General features: G+C 41.4%; 1 protein-coding gene across 1 annotated transcript in view; it reads right to left on the bottom strand.

The window, feature by feature from the left end:
• Window positions 1-23,225, bottom strand: part of GPR39 (G protein-coupled receptor 39) — a 1,198,747-nt gene that overhangs the window by 187,853 nt on the left and 987,669 nt on the right. The window lies entirely within an intron of this gene.

Genomic DNA, 23,225 nt, shown 5'->3' with positions numbered 1-23,225 from the left:
TAGTCAATGTGACATTGTGCATCCAAATATGAGAGGCCTGAGCTAATGCAAGTCAGAGACTCGCCCATTCAACGAGCAGCAGCTGTATGCAAAGAGGGGGACAACATGAGATGGGCGGCACTGGGAGATACAGCAGTGGATGGACAGAGTTACATTGCCGCCTGAATAGATTGCCAGTATTGAATTTTTAAAGGCCTACCAGCGACCCGAGTGTATCATTTTTTTCCAGTGCGCGAGTCAATTAGTTGAAGAAGCCTTCTTGCGGTGAGGTGAATGCAGTTCATTAGTGCGAACGTGCAGCTGAAGAAGTGCTGCGTTTTCGAGCAGCATACTGCCAATTGGGAACATGTGACACAGGGTCCTCTTTAATCATGTGAGTGCCATTCGAATATGCAAATGAGGTTGTCTGGCATGTAGAAGTCAAACGCATTTGCACTGAACCATGTACCCAATGCTGCTGATTCTCTGCATTTGTCATTTGCAGAAGCGCCACAAACATAGCACATTTGAATACATGAAACATTTTAGAGGGCGCATAAATGTTAAAAAAAGTAAAGGGACACCCATCGATCCAAAAAAAAGCATTAATACTTAGAGCCAGATCCGCAAACCAATTTACACAAATAAAGCATCATTCACCGTCACAAAAGGATAAGTGGCAGGCATAAATTGTTTTACTACTGCATAGTTGTATGCCAAGAATGTGTAGAATTATGTAGCAATAAACCAGTGCAAAGTGTGGGGAGTGGATTGCTAAAGGTAAACGCACACAAACTTTATTTGGTATACACACAGTTCCGTTAAACACGCAAAAGGTGATGGGAGGACTGCTCACAAACGGACTACCTACTGGCAATTACTGCTTTTGAGTCGCTGAATCCATTTAGGTGCCAATAGTATGAATGCTCATTGAAAGACTGAACATAATAATACGAATTAGGGTTAGGCACTATAATTGTGGGGCATTCAGGATCGGTATTTTCTAGTGCCAGAATGAGAGATTTGGGTTCATTTAGCTGAGCGGTACAACCCCCTGAGGATTACATAAAGGTTTTTTGAGGGTGGAATTCTCCATTCCTCATTACTCCGCGTACTGGGGCATAAGCTTGATGTAGCGCAAAATCTATTTTTTTATTGTATGGGTGCATTATAATCACATATTTAGATTGCATCCAGATATATAATCTTATGTCATGCTAACCGAAGTGTTAGAATCTTGTAATGTAATTACATGAATGTGATGTGTTTAGGCCAGAATGAAGAATACTTGAAGAACTAACGTGGAAGATCTATTGTAACTTGCGGAAACCATTGACTGAAATGCTCGTGTTGCGCAATTGACAATCATTTTTATTATTGAATTTGCTTATTAGTCATGCCGTTTTATATGTAGATGAGAATATTAATTGTATTAGTCTCAATTTCTGTATAACTGTGTAAAGCTCACTTTCCAATTCTTGTATGTTAGCTGAATATTGTAGGCCTGAATTGTATTTTCCCTGGAAGCCATCAAATTCGAATTAATAGTTGAATTTCATGTGCATGTTAGATTCTGTTCTTTCTCACATTTATGTTGCAGGTGGAAGAAGTGCCCTTGTTCATTAGAATAATGTCTTTGTTTGAAGAGTTAGGGTAGGAGAGAAGAGGATACATTGGGCGCTAATGCCGATAAAGAGAACTGTCAATGGCGTACAAAAAAGTTTAAGGGACCCCCCTACAATGTACACGGAGTGGCCCCCGCTCCAGATTTCATCTGGAGCGCTCAGGTCTAAGTACTGTGCTGAGGGGGCCCCCTGCAGTTCGGGGCCCCCCCGCACCGCGGAGGAAGCAGGGGCCTGTGTTACGCCCCTGAGAACTGTTGTATTTTCTCACTGGTGAGGGTCCGGGAATCAAGGTCATTTTGTTACTGGTTAGGAGTAATCGTCGTCCCATGGAAAACTACCTATGAGAATGTGGCCCGAACGGATGGTGTGACTTGAAAGGAATCATGGGAAGACACCTGTGATATTTGGAGTATTGCAAGTAGGGAAAGAGTCCTCTCCTCTGCCTTTTGGAGAGAGAGCATCTTAGAACGAGCTCTTTCTCAGTAGCTTTATGGTACTCAACCTATCTGAAGTGGACAGACTTCTGAGGAAGACTCCACACGCTGACACCATAATCTATCCTGTCCTGAAGAATGCTTGAATAGGGATGTCAAATTATTGCTAGTGAGGAGATAATTTAATGATTTATCTCCATCAACCCTTGATTTGGGGGAACTTGGATTCCTGTTTCTTGATATTTTGTATCCTGATTCTTGAATTAATTGTCTTGTGTATGTTGCATCGCCTCATTCGTATTCATAGATTTGGCTTTATGTTGGTTCTAATCTACTTCTGCACCCTCTTATTGAGGTGTCTGTATGTCCAGTTGTTTTTGGCTTTGTAATAAATTAACTAACCTTATTTAGTAGTCTGTGATTATTATGGTCCTAGGGAACTGAAATCGAATTGGTTGATATTGTTAATGAATTTCTCTCCTCTCCACACTCTCATGCTGAGAAAAATTACCATCAACTCGATGTTCTAGAGCAGATCTAGAACATGCTACTCCGGCTTCATCAAGCTGCTTAGTATTGCTGTTTAGTTCTAACAGCAGGCTTGGCTGAACCATCAGTATATACTATGAATTCATACAGGTCAAGAGGCAAAATGTCACTCGAAACAGGGCATTCTTGCTGTTACTGGAGGAATTCTTGCATTTGAAGTTAAGGGTCAAAGACATAGTCTACATAAGCAGCTGTTAAGGAGATGGCTCACTGTATCCATCTAGGATGTAAGGTTTTTGCGTTTGGAACACTGGACTTCGTTACAACCTCTAAGGCTGGAATGGGAGTAGCCACAATTATGTGTTTACCTTGAGCTAATATTCGTTCCTTTATAACAGGTATGTTAGGTTGTCAGCTTGTGTATGCATCAGGCTACTGACCTACCAAACCTGACTACCATGACCTCTTCAAATTTGACTATACACTGATAAGGAAAGAGTGACAAATGGATTCCGGATGGCCGATCTGTGGCAAATTTTCAGGTCAATGGACATTTATGCAAAGGCTCCCATTTAGATTACTTATATGTAAATTCATTTTATATGGATATCCTGACAATGTCATATGGAACCAGCTTCCTAGACATATGACAAATATGTTTGCTATGAAAGGACGTGCAGTGCAAGCATCTAATTTGTCTGTATGTTACAGTAAAAAGAATATACGAGAACGCGTATATGATTAGCCTGACGGTGGCAAAAAAGAGGGAATGCCTCATATGTGCACTTTTGCATCACCAGAAAGTCACTTTTTTGATGTTCCGGTGGCGCAATGTGCCACAGCATATTTATAAGTCCATGTAAACCTACTTTACGTGACTTTACATGGCCTTATAAATATGTGCCCCTTTCACGCAGAAAACTGTGCAAAACGGGTGTTCAATGGGTGTTGCTGTGGGTGTTCCCACGCAACACCCATGGAACCTGACACATTCCCAGATTTACGAAAAATTGTAAACCTGGGAATGTCAGAACATACGCATAGGGTTGTGCAACAAGGAGACATTTTTTATTTCACCTCATGCTTTCCTTTTTCTATGTGTGCTGAATTCTGCACCACCCATAGAAAATGGAAATCGCCTGAATTGATTGATTTTGTGCTGTAAGGTGTCCCTTCTTGCACAAATTCAATCAGCCCCACAAAGCAGGCACCCTTACACCATGATGCAAGGATACCTGCGTTGGCGCACAGTAGCCCAATGGGCGCCGGTGCTGGGGAAAAGGACTGGAATGTACCGTATCAAATAGATACTATGCATTCCTGCCCGTTTGTTTTGACGTAGGGCAGCACAGCAAGATTCCTTGCGGCACTGCTCTACATCAAAACCCCATAACTGAGGCCCTAAATGTTTTACTAAAATTACTTCTCGATAATCCTTGAAAATTAATTTCTAGTTTTGGCTCTCCCACCACCATGGGAAACAAAACAAACTAAAAATGTCTTTAATACTTTATTCTTGATACTTGCATGGATGAACCTTAAAACAGTGCTCACAGACACTTTATTTAGATCTTAAAAAAAGATAAGAGTTTATCTCTTAGGACAGATATTGACAAATCCATTAAATAATAGGAACAATCCCGAGGTATATTCATAGGCTTCTCTCCAAGAAAGAAAAAACACCTGCTATCAGTTTAGTTCCGGAAATTATCTGGAGAGGCTCATCGGTGACATCTGCACTCAGTTACTCCATGGTTTCTCCATCCAGACCCCCACCCTTTCCAAAAAGGGGAGCGTGCCTATGTTAAAAAAGTCATTTTTCATCGAATACAACATGATCATATGAGTCATCATTATTCAAACTCTTTTTAAAACAAGAAACATGGGTCATTATGATGGCGGAAGGCCCCCACCGCCAAGCCGGCGGTGGCGGTTCTTCCAGCATCACTGAGCATTTTACCCACTGTCAAATTAGGATGGTGGTGGCTTATCGCAGCGGACGCAAAGTCCATCTGTCGCTTTTCCGCCGGAGGCAATCGCACCGATTGCCTGGCGGACGGAAAACGGCCACTAATATGGTGGTTCTGCCTAGCAGGCGCCATCCGCCATATAAGGATGTGTCCTGAAAGAGGCCTTTCCATGACGGCGATGCCGCGAAAAGGCTGAGTGGAGATTAGGGTTGGGGGCCCGTTGCTGGCCCCCTCAGTGAGGGGGGAGGGTGTATGTGCACGGGGGGGGTACCATGGTACCCCCAACATTTCCATGCACAAGGTGGCAGGCACCGCATGGTGCCTGTCACGTTGTGCATGGACATGCACATTGTGCCATTTTGGCATTGCGAATGGTGCTGCAACCAGCAGCACAGTCCGCAATGATCAGGGCCCTGGATTTGCCCACCATAGTGGCGGGCACATCCTAATACACTCAGCAAGACCGCCTCCTTACCAGTGGCCGGTCCCTGAACCACAACGATGGCGGGTGGACTGATGTCCGCCCACCATCGTAATGAACCCCATTGTTTTCATATGATTTTAAACTACTGGATTTGGCCGCATGGTTTAAGGACTCAATTTAGTTGACAACATCTTAAATAGTCTCTTAAAGGTAAATCCATGAATATGTTCATCCGGCTCAAAAAAGACAATTCTGAACCAAAGTTACATCTTCGGAAATGTGTGCTAACAAACAACTTTTGTGTATGTTTTTCAAATCAAACCATAAGAAATCTGAAAAACTGCTGGAAAATTGATGCCTCCACAGATCCCTAGTGCCAATTGCAAATCATGAATAGAAAATATTTATGTAAGCCATTCATCCCTAGCTCTGGAAATCTTAGTCTGGTTCGGGATTCTTCTGAGTCCAGGAGATTGTTTCCATGTATGTTATTATCTGAGGAATTGTCATCCTATATATCCATGAGCATGGTTACATTGTGAATCCCCCATGCTTTAACAGTGTTAACTCCATGCATGTCAGTTTATGGCTGGGTCACCTGTGTACTGGAGTGAATGTTTGACATTGATCAGCATTCTCTCCATCAATTTTCGTTTTGTCTGGCAAATATAATTTCCACTTAAATCAATTATCCACTAATAGACTAGGACAGTGCTAGATGTGAATACTTTTTAGTCAAGCTATCAGGACCCGACTGGGAACCAAAAACAGCCCTGAGAAAGATGTTCAAACTAGCCCTACTTCCTCCCTCCTTGCAGTGTCATCTCTCTCACCTGAGGCCCCTCCCTTTGCTGGCTGATAGCTGGAGAAACAGCGAGGACAGTAGTGGCCCCTTGCTAAGGGCGTAGATGCCAGTGGTGCAGCATTTGCCATGCACCAGGGCCCAGAGGCCTGAGGGGCCTATTCAGTCCTGATTTTTACTGTATTTTACAATTCAAACAGCAGCCAGATGCCCATTTCGTTCCTTGCCCCGGGCCCCATCACCTGGTGGCTACACTACTGCATCCAAAGCCTCCAGCGCACCCTGAAATGCTGGTGTTAAAAGCAGGTGGTCTCTGACCTGACTGCTATCCCTCTCTAAATTCCCCTGCTTCCACAAATCATAAGGCATTTCTCTTGCTATCAGCAATTACCAAATTGTTAAGTTTATTTATACTGCACTGCATACCTATGTGGGTGCATAATCACAAAACCAAATCTTCAGGGCAAAGCAGTTCTGGTATCCGAGTTAAACATGTTTCTGGTAGTGGATTATTAGCCAATCTTAAAACCCCATCCTCATCAGACCCCAAAAATAAAGAACGGATATTAACATGCACACCAATTTAATTGCTCAAAAAGCTTGAGTTCTATGGGAAGAACTTTCAATGTATGGGTGAGAAATTGTAATCCATGCATCGGTGGTAAGCAATGAGAGAGATTTAGGCCTTTGAATTCTAAGTGATGCACGTTCCTGCCAAAGTAAACTCCAGTGGCAGTCGCTCAGGTAAGAGCAGTGGGGTGGGACGTGGAAGTTGACGGACAAGGGGATAGGTATTATTAAATAGAAATAAGTAAAAAAACACTTACCTTGCCCATCATCTGTCCACTACCATCCCCCTACCCCCCACCACCCCACTGCTCTTACTTTTTGCCAGCTGCCACTGATAAACACGTAAATAACATCAGACCGTTCCATAAAATGTTAACGCATGGCCTTACTCGTGGGTGATAGCAGCATCAAAAGCATAAGGTGATCATGCTCCAATGGTTTTAAATCTCTTTATGAATCTGGTATGGTGACCTATCTAATGGAACCATTTATGGTGTTTCAGGAGAGCAGCACTTGACTAGCCATTATGGTCTCCAATATTCATATATATATATATTTTTTTTTCTTTCCTACATAGACATAGTAAAAAGAGTAGTGGGTGTTCCAGGTTACTCACAGGTATCAGCTGCCACTTTATTGACTCAGGCTATAAACACAGTACCCTGTGATCATCTCACATGCTTCTATTGACACATTGAAGCTGCAATGTCTATAGTGTGAGTAAGCAGGTCTGAGACAGCTAACAGCTGCCCTAGCACTTATTTCTCTTATAAACACAATAGCCTGTTATGTGCCACTTCTCTACCCTCCTGATGTAGACATAGTAAAACTGCAATGCCTACACAATGAGCCAGTAGGACCAGAACAGCTGACCACTGTACCAGTCGTGAGTTCCTAAAGCAGACAAAGTAAAACAAGCATTGACAAAGCAAATAGGTCTGGCTTTGATGCGCCTCTGCATGCAAATCTCTATGCTTTACCAATAAAGCCAATCGAATTGGCTTTGCCAGTAGTTTTGTTTTAAGCAGCTGGATTATTCACCTTTTGCTTGTGTCTCTATGAATGTGTAAACATACAAGCGCTCTTGTATGTATGATTCGCACACATTTTCTAATTAAATCACTAAATATAGCTTGATGTGAAAAAACAAGAAAGAACTGATTTAAGTATGTGAAACGTAACCTCATGGCATGTGTTTGGGGTGTGACACCTCTAAATAAATGCATTCTTGGCTTGTAGTCGGGTCTGGAGCCAGGAGTACGGTCTGCTAACTTTTTCTTAGTTTTCTAGTTGTGAGCCAAGAATGAAAGATAAGTGAACTTTGATGCAAATGAGAGCGAGAGAGAGAGAGAGAGAGATAAAGAGGGAGACAGAGAAAACCATCTGGTGTCTGAATTTCAAAATGTGAAATGAGATAACCTGGAATCAATACCAGCTTCCTTGCTTGTCCAAATTGAGTGACCCCAAGGTACATATTTTATTTAACAGACTCCTTTTTCTTTATTATCACATATGAGCATGCTTTGAAACCCTTGCTTTCAGGATGTGTGAGGTACAAGCACCTCTTACATTTGATTTAATAGACTGTACTGTTGTTCCATCAATAATAGGAATCTAGGCCACGTTTAGGATTTGCATGACTATAGACTTGCATCTTGCATCTCATGTGGAGAAGCGTGGCTCAATGGATAAAGCGGCAGACCCTGATGCAGAGGTCTGACCCGGGACCAGGGTTCAATTCCCGCCTCGGCGGCTCTTGGACTCAATCTCCCGGACCTGATCATTCTCGCCTTGGTGCCTAGTCTAATCATGGGTCCCACTCTGTGACTCTGGGCAATAGCTTGCTTAATCTCCACAACGGCCCCAGCAGCGCTTGGATGCCTGGCTTCACCCTGGGGGTGCCCAGGAGTGGACATTTCACATGGAAAAGCCAGGAAGGGTTCCACAGCGGTATGAGTGCAGCGCCGGGACGTCGCGTGGGCAGCCGTGTGCTTTACAAATACAACACATTTACATTTACATCTTAGTACACTACTGGTGCTCCTAGCACACTAATGGCGTTTAGTGGTGACATGAATTTTTCTGAAAACGTTTAATAAATATCTGTCCATGCTGTAATATAATCTGATGTGCAAAGGTGAAACGCTTCAGCATGTTAAAGAAATACACTTTTTGGGAAGATTGCATCATATTTTTAAATTATATTTGTTGCAGAATATACAAGCCTAATGTTGTCATGGCTTGGCTCATGCACGGACGCTTAGAGCTAAGCCAGACCCATAGCTCGTCTTTGGCTTGGCTGGGCCTAATCATTTACCTGTGCGCCCTCCTCTATTTGCAATTCGGGCTTAGTAAATGGAGTCATCGGTTAGTTAGTCAAATAATTTGTAGAAGGTGAGGACTAGAAAGAAGAAGCCCAGCTCACAACAACTGATTTGACAACGCTACTGTAAAGGCTTCAGAGATGAAGATGGGTATGTCCACTGAAAATACATTGATAATAAGTAATCCCAGGCAGGCACTCAAGGCCATTGTGTTGTATGTGACTAGAGTCATGAGTTCTCAGGGACAACTTCCAGGACCATTCGGTCCGGCAAGGGGTGCAGCTTCAGTGGGGGTATTTGCTGTGTGAAACCCCTCATGTGAATTCTTTGTTTGGTAGTTGGGTCTGGTGGCCATGAGTAGAGCTTCCTATGCCTTTGTTGTTTTTTTCTTTTCATTCTTATTTTCCTAAGAGTTTTTAACTCGTTAATTTTTTGGATCGGAATCCTAAATATATACAGTGACATGTTTACAAAATAGTAGTAAATCTGGACCTATAGAAGTACTCATTGACTGAGTTTAAATGTACTACTTTTTGGAATTCACAAACTTTGGCAGTAGTAGGCTTGGAAAGCTGCGCCAGTCTCATGTTTCCAGTAAAACACCCAAAAAGTAATGGGATGAATGCTTGGAAATGTTCGAAAAAGTGGCAATCTATCGGGGTAGCATTGCAACTCATTGTTTTCCACCCACTATGACTCTCTAGAAAGAAGCCCAAGTCATGCAGATCTGTACGAACCCTGGGGCATATTATCAAGGGGGTTTATCTCCGCTTTTTTGGCTTTAAAAGCCAAGAAAGTGGAGATAAAATTATCTCCCTATTACCTAGCTGTCGCTAACACCAGTTAGCGACAGCTAGTAGGAGATAGCGACCATATTGGGCCCCACTTTGCATATCAGTGATATTTATCACCAATGACATGCAAAGTGGGCGTGCCAAGATGTTAGCGACTGGAAACAGTCGCTAACATCGCTATCTCCTATTACCAACTTTTGGAGATATTCGCGCTAAGCGCGAATATCTCCAAAAGCTAACACCTGCCCTGAGCAGTTCTTAGCCATGTTATCCAATGGGAGGTGGATAACATGGCTAAGAGCATTAGCTTGGTAATGCATGAATATCGCTGACTTTTCAGCGATATTCATGCATTGCGGCCGTTTTTTATCGCATTTGCGATAAACCTTGGTAATGGTTTATCTGCGGTAAAAATCGCCGCATCTCAGCGGTAATATTTTGTCTCTAACCAAGCAATAGCGATAATTATCGCTATTGCTTGGTAATATGCCCCCCTGTTCCTATTGGAAACAGTCCATGCGGAACCTTGGTTACCCCTCCCCTCCACCATGCAGCCCACTGCTTTTCTAGTTAGGAAATTTGAGATTCATATCCACCAAATCTCATTAACAAAAACTACTCCCCTAAGTGCACATATGAGATAAAGAATTTATTGTGTGATGATCCATTGTACTTTGGAAATGTAAAATAGCTCCTCTTGCAACACAATGCAAGCACTTCCCAGAAGGTGGATTCATAGCTTAAACAGCCATATTCAAGAGTTGAGAAACATATACTTTTATGGTTGGAGCGAAAGTCCGCTCTACATTATATTTTAAAGACCTGGTAACAATAGGTCTTGCAGACTGCTACATTGCTAAGCCAAACCTAGCAAGCATTGGCAATGCCAATCAGTCTGATTTTAAAAGAATGTTGTACGGTAGTGCAAAGTATTTCAAGTAGATAACATGCGAATAAGGAAGCAATAAACTGTACAATAATGCTGGTGTATTTTAAAAGGTCAGGTGACAGTTGCACAGTCAAGCCAGACCTGGAAATTCAAGTAGGTTTAGGACTGCCTAGCGCCTATCAGAGAAAAACACCAAGGGGCATATTACCAACGATTAGCGATATTTATCGCTAACGAGGCTTAGCAACGAATTTTTTAACGCTAAGCATCGCCTGAAATTATCGCAGAGATAACTTGCTATTAGCAAGGTTTATCTCAGAAGTGATAAAATTCCTCGCGCTAACTGCCAAATGAAAGATTATCGCTGAACAACCAACGATAATCTCTCGAAGTTTGGCGTTAGCTTGATGATAGGGGTTCACAAACTTAGCCATGATATCCACCTTCCATAGGATATCATGGGTAAGTCAGGAAAATACCAGGTGTAAAAAAAGCAGCGCTAACCGCGGTTAGCGCTGCTTTTTTATCACTAACAGGGTTAGCGAAATCCTTGATAATAGGAGAAATGTCGCTTAACAACATTTCTCCTATTATTTTTCTCTGGAACGCCCCCTTTCCATCTCATTAGAGATGTAAGGGGAAGTGTAGAGAAAAAGGGTGCTAACATGCAAATTTGCGTGTTAGCACCCTGTTGCTGATAGGGAGATAATTTTATCTCCGCTTTCTTGGCTTTTAAAGCCAAAAAAGCGGAGATAAATCCCTTGATAATATGCCCCCACATTTCTCTAGTTATTTAAGACAATTTAATAGTAAGTGGGTGTTAGAAATGGAGGTCTCTAATTGGCAGGGGCTTGCACCTTGTTCAATTTGGGCCCCTTATTCTAGGCAGGATAAGGGAGTTACACAACCAAGATAACCCCTGCTCACCCCCTTGGTAGCTTGGAATGAATAGTCAGTTTTATCTCAGAGACAATGCGTAAAGCTTCAGTACATAAACACACAGCAACACAGTAAAAACACAGCAAATGGACGCCACACCCGTTTAGAATAATAACCAATCTTTAGCTGAATAGAACAAGACCAAAACGACAAACATTCAACATACGCAAGCAAAGATATTACTTAAAAAAAATTCAAAATAGTTCAGTTCACAGAAAACTATGGATGCGTCACTTTTTAGAGCAAGCAGTTTACTTTATATTGTTTACATTTATATTGATATGTTTGTGGCTATTTAAAAGTATAATATTTATAATTATTAATTTTTTTAAAATGTTATTTATTATTAGTAAATTCCAAATTTTCATTTTGTTTGAGCTTTTTATTTGTAAATACAATGGTTTGTTATTTAAATATTTTTGGTCATTGGATATGTTTATATATATATTTATTTGTTATATTTTTCCATTGAAAAAAGTATTAAAAATAATAGAAATTGAAAATATGAATATTGGAATATTTTAAAATTAGATATATGTTATTAAAAAGATGTGTGTTTATTTTAATTTTTTTAAATCATTATAATTGTTATGTTTTTTAAAAAAAATTAAATATATTTTATTTTGATTATATTAGTATTACTATTTAATTTCATTAATGTTTATTATTTAAATTTATATATATTTTAAATCGATATTTTAGACAACTATATTAGCGAAAAAATGTTTATTTGATATGTTTGTAATTCTAATTATGAGGAGTCGATATTTTTAAAATATATATTTTTGACTCGATATTTTTTAATATAGATATTTTGGTAGTCAATATTTTGTCAGTGAACAGATATTATTTTTTTCTAGCAGCAGACGCTACCTCCAAATGCCCCAGAACTGGAATTAGCACCACTTGGCTGGTCAAAACTCTCAGAAGAGGAGTTCAGTGGCTGCAGATGAACTCTTTAATGGCCCTAAGACTTCTGAACAGGAGGCAAGCATGCACAAGCCATGGGAGAACCTTGACAAGGAGGATAAGAAAGCAAAGTCCAGTCCTTTCACTGTCCAAGACAGAAATAGCAAGCAGCAGGCCAGCTGAACACAGCAACAATCGGAGTGGCTGTCCCCCACCACCACCCCATAGCTTCTCCAGCTCCTCTTCTTGGCAGAATCTCCTCTTGATCCAGAAGTGTTCTAAAAATTTGAGGCCACAGGTTCAATACTTATACCAGTTTCTGCCTTTAAAGTAGGCAAACTTCAAAGGAAAGCCTTTGTAGTGCACAAGACCATGCTTTTCACAGACCTGGCTCCAAACACACTCAAGGGGTGTAGAGAGCTTAGTGTGAGGACAGGCATAGCCCTATTCAGATGCCAGTGACACCTCCTCCCACCCCTCTAGCTCAGGAAGACCCATCAGCCTGGTGATGGGTCATCAGGATATGCAGGGCACAACTGAGCTCCCTTTTGTGACGGTCTAGAGTGAATGGAATGCACAAACAGCCCAACTGTCAGTCAAAACCAGACATGGATTCCACAGGCAGGCAGAGGCACAGAATGGCAAAGCAAGAAAATGCCCACTTTCTAAAAGTGGCATCTTCAAACATGCATTTTAAAAACCAACTTCACTAAAAAATGTTTTTTTCAAATTGTGAGTTCAGGGACTCCAAACTCCAAAACTCTATCTCTTCCCAATTGAAAATTAAACTTATAAGACGTTACAAGGCAGCTTCAATGATATTCTATGGAAGAGATAGTCCTTGCAATAGTGAGAAAAGTAATTGGCAGTTTTTTACTATAAGGACATGTAAAACACATGAGTACATGTCCTACCTTTCACATACACTGCAGCCTGCCCATAGGGTTACCTGTGGCCTACCATAGGGGTGCCTTACATGTGGTAAATGAAACGGTTTGGGCCTGGCAAGTGGGTACACTTGCCAGGTCGACGTGGCAGTTTAAAACTGCATACACAGACACAGCAGTTGTCAGGTCGTAGACATGGTTGCAGGGCTATTCATGTGGGTGGCACAATCAGTGCTGCAGACCCACAAGTAGCATTTGATTTACAGGCCCTGGGCACCTACAGTGCACTTTACTAGGCACTTACCAGTAATTCAAATATGTCAATCAGGGATAAATCAATCACCCATAAAATTTACACAGAGAGCATAGACACTTTAGCAACTGACTTGCAGTGGTAAAGTGCCCAGGGTCTTAGAGCCAACAAAAACAGGTACGAATAAATACGAGGAAGAAGGCAAAAAGTTTGGGGATAACCATGCAAAAAGGGATGTCCAACAGTGGATGCCTTTGAAAGTTCAACATCAGGCAGCTGGATAAAAACCAAAATGATTACAGCTGTGTGGGGGGCAAGCTTTTTTTGTGGAAGCACACAACTTCTGCCCAATCAAAACATGTACTCCTGACTCAACGGACGGCAGAGCTAAAGCCCCTCTCCTAATGTTCTCAAATAATTATCCGGTGACAGCTGCACTGACAAGCCAGAACATACAAATTAGGATGCCAATAATGGCTGCCTCAGAGGCGCCCGCTCTTCTTACAAACATATCAGAAAGTATATATGGCTCATTTGGACCCTGGTACAACTGCAAGAAAAAATGTTTTTCAATCACAGTTACCACAAAGGTAAAAAAAACATCAGCAACCAGCAGCTGCACTGCCTTGTTGCACCCTGTTCAAAATGTTGTTTTTGTTTATTTATTTATTTATTTATTTATTTATAGTTTTATATAGCGCGAACAAGATCTTTACAGATATCAGAGCGCTTCACAGAAACAGGGGGTGACGATAGCATGAGGGTGACGCGACATAAAATTGGGTGCAATATAAGCTTCAGTAGCATGATCGGATAGTAGTCATGTTCTAATAAAATGTCAGTAAACAATCAGATAAGCGAAAATATAAGACGATACTGAGTCTTTCATACAACTACGATAAAAATCAGGAGAACTTATGCTAAAGGGATGGCTTATGCCAGAATCTAAAAGTTACAGGGAGCAAGGGGAACGTAATTTCCTAAATGCAATGCCTCTGTAGTGGTTCCTAAAATACAATTGGTTTATGTCTGTTTTCTTGGATGGTTTGAGTTCATCCTAAGTGATCTGGCTCCATATTTGATCCCAATGAAACACTGATTGGCCATTTGCCAGATTATGACAAGACCTGAGGTTTCTGTCGAACAGCTAATAAGTGGCAAGCCTCTGTATAGTTTTGACCTTGCTCCTGATGGTGACAGTGCAGGCTATGGCTGTTAGGCTCAGATTTACTAATGCTTTGTGCCAGATTTCATCTACGTTTGTAATGCAAACCCGACACAACAGGTTTGCATTTACTATCTAATGCAAATCAGGATTTGTGTTAGATAGTTTCCCAATGTAATGCAAAGATGTGGTCTGTGCGGCTTTGTGTTCTTTCTCGTCAAGGTTCCATTCCATGAGTGGTACATTAGTGTTCCCATGCAACCGCCAATCGGTTTTGATCTAAATCCCTATCTACAAACATTCATAGATATTGTGCTTAACTCTTACGCCTCCTTCAGGCATGCGTAATGAAGAGATTTTGTTTTTATTTCTCATTGGTTTTCCTACTTTGCAAGCATGCTACATTGTACAACACCCATGCAAAGCAGCAAAGTGTTAAATGATAGATTTTGTACTGCACGGGTCCATTTCCAGTACAAAAAAACATTCCCTACAGCATGCAAACACACAAGGGTGTGCACGTTGGCGCAAAGCAGCCTAAACCGCGCCAGGGACGGGAGAGAGGAGAAAATCTACATAGCTTAGTAGACATGGAGTTGTTCCACTCTCTCCCTTTTATGCAACAAAGATGCTGCGTGGCACAGTTTTTCCATAACCTGGGCCTTAATGAATTGCGGTCATATCTGCCTTGTTCAGAAATAATTCGCAAAGAATTACACATCACTATTACAATTGTCAGGTGCTAGCACATAAAACTAACATTCTCAACAAATCTAAATTGCCAAATTTGCAAAACTGTGTGTGCATGTTATTGCTAAAATGCACAGCCCTCGTTTTGATTGCTTGCTGTGCGCTTCAGTTCAGCATAAATTCATGGACAATATACACGTTTTTTAACCCAGAATGCAGCATATGCTGTTATCATCGTTTTACATACCTAACATCTGTACCACTAATTATGGACGCTGCCTCAGAGATATCAACCAGAACATATTACCACGGTTGGGAAAAAAAAAGTTAAAGAATGGCTGTGTAAGACTTTTAATAATCCTAATTTTGTCTACTTTGAACAACTCCCTAGGGCTCTGTAAGCAAAGTTTATGTGTATATTTCGCAGGAACACCAAGTAGATGATAGAGACAAAAAGCTGTCATTATTTGAGAGACTAAAGGACACCCCAGTCCCAGGTGCAGATCTCCTGAACCGAAAAATGGCTACTTCCAACAAACATGGCGCCCCTTCGGAGCCTGTTTGGCAGAGAAACATCACCACCAAAAATGTGATGCATTTTCAGGAAAAGGTGAGTGAGTAGTGTGTCCCTCAAATGCTGGGAAAGAAGTGAGGGCAAGACGATAGTGTGTGTAGTGACAATGCCCCTAACTTTACGGGTACATTTTCAGTGCCCATATCAGTGGTAGAAATTCCACCATCTGATACAAGCACAGTGGATCTTCCACCGTGTCTCCTTCACACAATGTGACTCCTCCCATTATGTAAACAGGCACTTTGAGCCAGAGTCCACTGTAGCCATTGTGGAGAATTCAAAAGATGCATCATTTCAGCTGGCAAAGTGGCAGAGGACATACCTCATTCCTGCTAGTGGATGAAAATGCTGCAGGCAAAACATTACGTCAAACTATGAGGTACAGGATATGCTTTGGGATGAGCGGTATCTCCGCTGGGAATAACACCCTGCCCAATTTTGAGTTGACCGGATGAGAGACCCGCAGCCGGTAAATACTCTTCTGATTCGACACAGATATTTGTCTGCAGAAATGGCCGCTATTCGAGATAAAACGAGGAATGTGCCAGGGAATTCTCTGGCCCTAATGTTAGGCCCCACTCCGGGTACCAAAATGTTGCTGGATGTAGAGTCTGAATACTGCCACAGAAGGGTAATCGCAGACCCGGTATTCGTGTGCCCAATGCACCATGCATCTTGTTACTGAGCCCTAATTAATGAGCGAGCTGAACACAGTACTTCACACATGCCAATAGCCCGTACCTTTATTTAAATCGGTCAGAGCTGCCGATTCGGGAGGTTCGAGTCTCGGCGTGGGCGCAACATCCTGTGATTCGGAGCAGAATCACTTAATTTTGCCTGTTCCCATGGACAGCGCCTGGATACCCCCAAAGGTGATAAGCTCTGCTATATAAATCAGCAAACTAACACTCAAATTCTAGTGCCAGGGCACCACCATGGTAATCCCCTGAGCTTTACAAATAGCTTTCGCATTATATTACAATCACACAGACGCTGGCAGTGGCTGTTTCTTTTCTTAAGATGATAACAGTGTCAGCTGGAGTCAATGTTATTTGAGTTCATTATTTTTAATGGCTGACATCAGCGTTGACTTTAGTTAATACTTTTATTAGCCCTAATTAATGTGTCCATCTCAATCGTTGCAGCATCTCATTAAAATGACTGCAGGACTTTAATCACTCTGCAACTGAATTCCAGCGGGTAACATTTCAGTATACGATGGCAGGACAGTATTTTAGAGCGTTTTGCTTTTTGCTACATTCCATGGAAAAGGAGCAAGCTTTAGATAATGAACAAATGTAAAGTTTAACGATTTTCAGATTACAAAAAATCTTGCTTTCAGTTTTTTTTACAGTTATTTTTTTTGGTTTTATTTACATTTCTGGTCGGGGGTGAAATTCGTTAAGTTACTCCGATTGCATTATTTAAATACGTGAATTTGTTTCATAGAAGCCTGTATACTTTTACATAAACTGGATCAATGCACCCATATGACACTCTACACTTGCGTTCAAATGGCATTTTTAACTATTTGTGCACATATTTGACTCCGCACACTCTTGTTTTCGACTTGCTATAACCATCAACTTATTGCTCGTGATACCTACGAGATCAAAACGTAAAACCATGGGGCATAATATCAAGAATGGCGTTAAAAATTATAGCCGGTTTAGAGGCAGAAAACTGCTGCTAAAGCGGCAATAATGGGCTTGATAATATGCCCTGGAGATTCCAATAGATGTCCATGTTCTGGTGTGAACATGGGCTTCTATTAGAATTCTCCGTATACACATGTGATCTGTACATGGCACATATGTCCAGGGGACACCTTGGTGTGTTCCACGCAAGGTATTCCTGCTGGCTTTTTGGCTGGGGTGCATCTCTCATGTTGCTGAGGTGTTCACTGTCCCCATCCTCCTTACGTCCATGTTGCTCATGTTGTGGCACTTGAGTCACAGGGTGCATCTCTGTATCAGGGTGGTTGATATTTGTTCCCAAATGACACCCACAGTTTCATATTTGACCCCAAATGACACCTGCAATGTTATATTTGACCCCAAATGACCACAGTTAAATGTGTTGTCGTGTCTGGTAGGTGGGCATGTTGGTTGGCATGTTGTATGTGATTTTGTTACGTGTGCATTCCCACAGTTGTGAGGTTGTGGAGTTGAGGTGTGTGGTGTGTTCCGTTGGTACTTACCACGAGCAGTGCATTTCCATATGTGCCATCCTGAAAGCGCTGGTTGATGATGTACTGCCAGAAGATGTAGGAATCATGCACACTGCCTGGGAAGTTGGCGGTGACCTTGGTGAACAGTCCCCGGTGGTCCACTATTGCCTGCACATTGATGAAATGCGTGTGCTTTATGTTGCGGTAATTGTGTGCAGTGTCGGCAGGGGGCACAAGTAGGACATGTGTGCAGTCAGTTGCCCCCAACACGTGCAGGAAGCCAGCTATGGCATAGAAGCCTTGCTTGGTCTCCAGCTGTTCCTGCGCAGTGTGGGGGAAGTGAAGGTGCTGGGGTATCAAGCTGATGATGGCATCCAAGACAGGTGTGAGGAACTTTTTTAAGTTCAGAAAAATATTTATTGGGGAAAAGAATGTAATAGCATACAATATATAAGAACAATAAAAATAATAAGAAGTGTACAATCTGTATCGGTTGGGGTAAAAGTTATACAAAGAGTAAAAACAAAAAGCAAGTTAGTTCTGTTAAAACAATCAAAATACCAATAGCATAAATATTATACAATAGAGAGAAAAGAAAAAAAATGCATGAAATATGATAACAGCGAAGAATATAGGTCAAATTGTATAATAAATTAGAGGAAGTCATGGAGGTTTAGCTACTTCTTGTTGCAGAGGTGTAATAGAGGGGGTGCGCCTAGCACTAGTGTCAATGAATGATATAACCAGTTTCCACAAATCTAAATGTTTGGATGCTAAGTGTTGGGGATAAACAAATGTAGTATCTAATCTATGGTTATAACAGACAGCATACCACCATTCTTGATATGAAAGATTGGTAAAATCTTTCCAATTTTTGGTTATTTGTTGAAATGCTACTGCAAGTAGTAGATCAATTATTTTTATGTGCGTAAAAGCGGGTTTCCAAATGGGAGATAAGCTACCCAAAAATACATGCAAAATAGAAAAGGGGTGATTAGAATGAAAAATTGAATTTATTTGTGACCACACCCTTGTCCAAAAATTCAGAACAAATTTGCAATCAAAGAGCATGTGAAGTAGATCAGCATGCGGCGACGAGCAAGACCAACAATTGTGGGAAGTGGTGGAGCAGTATGTATGAAGAGCAGAGGGGGTGAATAAGAGTCTGTTGTAAGGTGTGAGGAACTTTGATAGGGCTGGCTGTTAGACTTCTCCGTGTCTGGCAGTTGTTTGTTGGAAGGTACCCGAGGCCAACAAGTGCAGCACAGCCAGCAGTTTTGTCTGTGGAGGGATGTTGGTTGTCCGCTGTGTTAGTGCCGTCAGTCTGTGGGCAATGTGGGTCAGGATGCGGAGGATGGTTGTCCTTTTGAGCCTGTAGTGTGCAATGACATCCTCTGGCATTAAGTCTTTGAGGCTGGTACGTTTTCAGAAGGTCCGCTTCCTTGTTCTGCACTGCCTCGGTGGTAGTCCGGGGGGGGGATTGGTCCTGGGTGTGGGGGTGGTCCTGTGGGTGGTGGCGGTGGGTGTTGTGGCCCCCTTGGGTCTCCAAGCTGCATGATTAGTAGCTCCATGGCATCTGTTGGTCTTAGGATGTTGCGCTAGGCTGGGCTCCCTTTATACTGTAGGTTTTTGTCCTACTTAAGACCAGAAAAAAGCAGGACTTAAGTCCCTGCTGCTAACGTGTCTTATCACCTGTTTTTGGACCGCATCGCCGATCTGGCTGGTCGTTGAGAATATCGCAAATTGGTGTTATCGTGAGTTTTTGCACGGGAACGCCTACTATCCATATGATTAGCGTTATCTGTCGCTGTCAGCCTTGGTGATGTTTTTAGCTGCAGCTATCGCAGGTAAACTGACGGTGTTGGCTTTTAGCACAGGCTTGTGAATGGGGCGATAAATCTATTGCCAATTTTGTGGCGGAAAAGTGCTGCTAAATCGGCGATGAGTCCTTGAGAATATGCCCCATTGACTGTCACCCACTCTCAGGACTTCCTTGTTGATTGGTCCTCTCTAGCCATCAGGAAGATAACGTCTGCTGCGTAATATTACATAGAGTTCCATTGTGAATTAAGCAGATTTCTGCCTTTGGGGCATCGGTAATTCTGGGGAGCCTAAGAATTCCCAAATACAGAAGCTCAGGAAATGACATGTGGGAACCTCTCTTTCCACACGATTGACACATGTTTTTGCTCATTATTTCACTTGGCAGCTTACAGTAATGGAATCCCTGAGCGCATATTGCACCTTGTAATGCTGATTGGGGAATCTTTCAAATTGCAATTACCTTGTTACTTAGAAAAATGGTAAATTTGCAATTTACTACAGTGGGTAAAATTGTTCGACTCTTGTAGATCAAGTATGACATTACACCATATTGCCTTTAACTGTGATGACATAGAAGGAAGCCACTGCATCGGGTGAGTGGCAAACCATGTGAACAACTTCTAAGTCTTACTGAAATAGATATAATGCTACTTTAGATACAGATCATATTAGTTTTGCATACAAATCATAAGCCAAGGGGGAAGCTGAGATTTGCAAGAAGTTCTCCCTCATTGGTCGGGTACAGCATACATAAAACTCCAATCCAACGTCATGTACTCTAGTCCTGGGTTTGTATTCCCAGTGAAATTGCTTAAGGCTAGTTAAAACGCCTGTTCAAGTATAGCATTATATGTTCAGGGTTGTCCCGTGCCCCATTGCAGCCTAAGTTTCAGAAAGGTGTATGATAGCATGTGGCCTGATAATGGTGGCTCCGTCTAGCTTCCATCTTCCTCTGCCTCCATGATTTCTCAGACCCCCAAGCGGAGCTGTCTTGCTGAATCAATGGGGAACACATTGGTGCTGCCTGAATCTCAGGAAAACACAATGATGTCCTTTTCCTACTTGCACATTCAGGTGTAATAGAGCCCGCAATGGTTTCATGCATGTCCTGAAGCGGAGGACTAAGTGATATGCAGTGATTAGATGCACACATACTAGTCTTCCTGTGGTGAGTGGATTGGAGTTGAGATGCACTCGTAGATAACATGACTGCTGGGGAGATTGCTGCATAGTGCCCTCAAGAAAAGATGCATATCAACCTGACAGCACCTCCGACTGATCGTGTGGAAGGGCTGTGGTCTCCAACTTAGAGAGCCTGAAGGCAACAGTGCCACACATAATTTTGGCAAGGGGACTTGCTGTCAGGGATGCCTGTGACTGTTACTTGTTTAGTCAGCTCTCTTTGAGAATCTTAAGGAAAAGTAGAGTCATTATGACTATCAATATTTTATTGACTTTGGTTGGGATGTTATTTGGTCCCAAGACTTTGCCGGATGGCGTGTCTGTAATGGAGGTCTCAATCTCTTCTGAGGTAAATAAAGCATTTAGAATAGAATTTCCATGTCTATCTACACTACACAGATTCTAAACGATTTGTTAAAATTTTAGCTTCAATGTTGAATGGTTTTATCTTATTACTAACATCTAATACACAGCATGGCTTCATACCTAGCAGGGACACTATAAGCCACTTTAACTTGGCAGTAGGATTGGCTAGCCACACATAAAATCTACAAGAACCACTTCTTACTATACTACTAGATGCTGAGGAAGCTTCTGATCACGTTTCTTGGGAACTTCTGGGATGGATACTCTGGACTATTAAAATTCACCTAGACTTTATCAGATTAGTCAAGACCCTGTACCAATCATCTAAGGCAAATGGATGCATTACTGGTATCATGCCTTCAAAATCCTCATTTCCCATGGTACCTGACAGAGATACCCACACCTTCCTACTCTTTACGCTCTTTATTTGGAATTATATATAATACAATTCAAGATACATCTTCCTCTTATTCTGTTTTATTTGGCAAAGAAATACACATTGATGAGCTATGAAATTACTTAAAATCTGTGCTGACATTGGTGGCTGTGCTCCTCGTGAATCAAGACTATACTACTGCATTTCCATGGGAAACTGTTTGATATTTTTGCACTCTATTGACAAGCTTACCAGATATCCGGTTATTTTTGGACTCAATGAATAGCTCCAGACACTCAATTTAGAGGTTTGGTGACCCAAAAGTCCATAAAAAGATCAAAACCATGGCACTATGTAGCCTCTGTGAAGATAGAGCACTAGATTAAACAATGTCTACGTATTCCTGACCTCCATTTAGTAACTTCACTATTGGATAATTCTGAATTGTCAGACATCTTTAAAGATAATTTTTTTTGTAAATGGCGTAAGTTAGGATTTACCAAATTGAGGAACTTATTTCAAAATGAATCATTTAATTCTTTCATATTAATACAGTACAAAGTCGATGTACATAGAAAGGAGGTTTTCAAATATTTACGTATCAGAGATTTTTTTCTTGAAGGAATAGACCTAACATTTGTGCCTCATCACCATAGCTTCATAAATCTAGGTTTCCGTTAGAGTAACCCATCTAGCTCTGCTAATTATGCTTCATTAGTTGAAACTAAATCAGCTAAGCTACACAGGGCTTAGAAATGCTCTACATGGCTAGCTGAACGGATCTCCCTAGAACAAATCTCTATCATTCTTAAGAGAATATTCAAAACTATTCACCTATCAGACTAAGAAGTAAGTTATTCTGTATACTTTTTAATGTTTATTTTACCCCTGCCAACCTAGCGAAATGGCACAAGGAAATTAAACTCTGTCCTTGCTGCAAATAGACACCAGCAGATACCATGAATTTGTTTCCCCACTGTTCTAACTGGAAGGCATTTTGACGTACCATCTTTTAAAAAAAAAATGTTTTATTGAGCAGACTTTCAGGAAAGACAATTCATATTTACACATTAAATCAACAAAGAAAGAAAAGTGGTGACCCTTGAATATAGACCAAAAAAAATCATTGGTTAGTATATCTCATTCTACAGCTTATTGAGCAAAATTCAAGAAGTTTAAAAAAAACCTCGACATAAAATCATGAACCAAACAAAATTGCTTTTATCTATCATCCCTCAATTCAACATTCAACAAGATATTTCCAAGTCAAAGAACATTTTTTGATTGCCCCAATCTTTTAGCATAAGCTTCTTTGAACTTTTTAGTACGTTTTATTTTATTTAGCCATTTCTCAAAAACAGGTACTTCCAGTGGTCTCCAATTTTGTAAAATTGTAGAACGAGTGGCCAACATTGAAGTAGCAAGAAAAAGCCCCTCAAATTTCGACGATATGGCCTCCTGACTGGTTATACCGAACAGGACAGCTTCTGCTATTGGAGCGTGCGGTTTTTGGTGGCCTGCCCAAATCAAAAAAAATTTCACAAAACACTCACACTTTAAGACACGTGAAAAATATGTGCCTCCATCCCC

Source organism: Lissotriton helveticus, chromosome 3_1 (assembly GCF_964261635.1).
Source record: "Lissotriton helveticus chromosome 3_1, aLisHel1.1, whole genome shotgun sequence".
NCBI classification, from domain to species: Eukaryota; Metazoa; Chordata; class Amphibia; order Caudata; family Salamandridae; genus Lissotriton; species Lissotriton helveticus.
The sequence above is the reverse complement of the archived record's forward strand: the minus strand, read 5'-3'. Positions and strand labels throughout refer to the sequence as shown.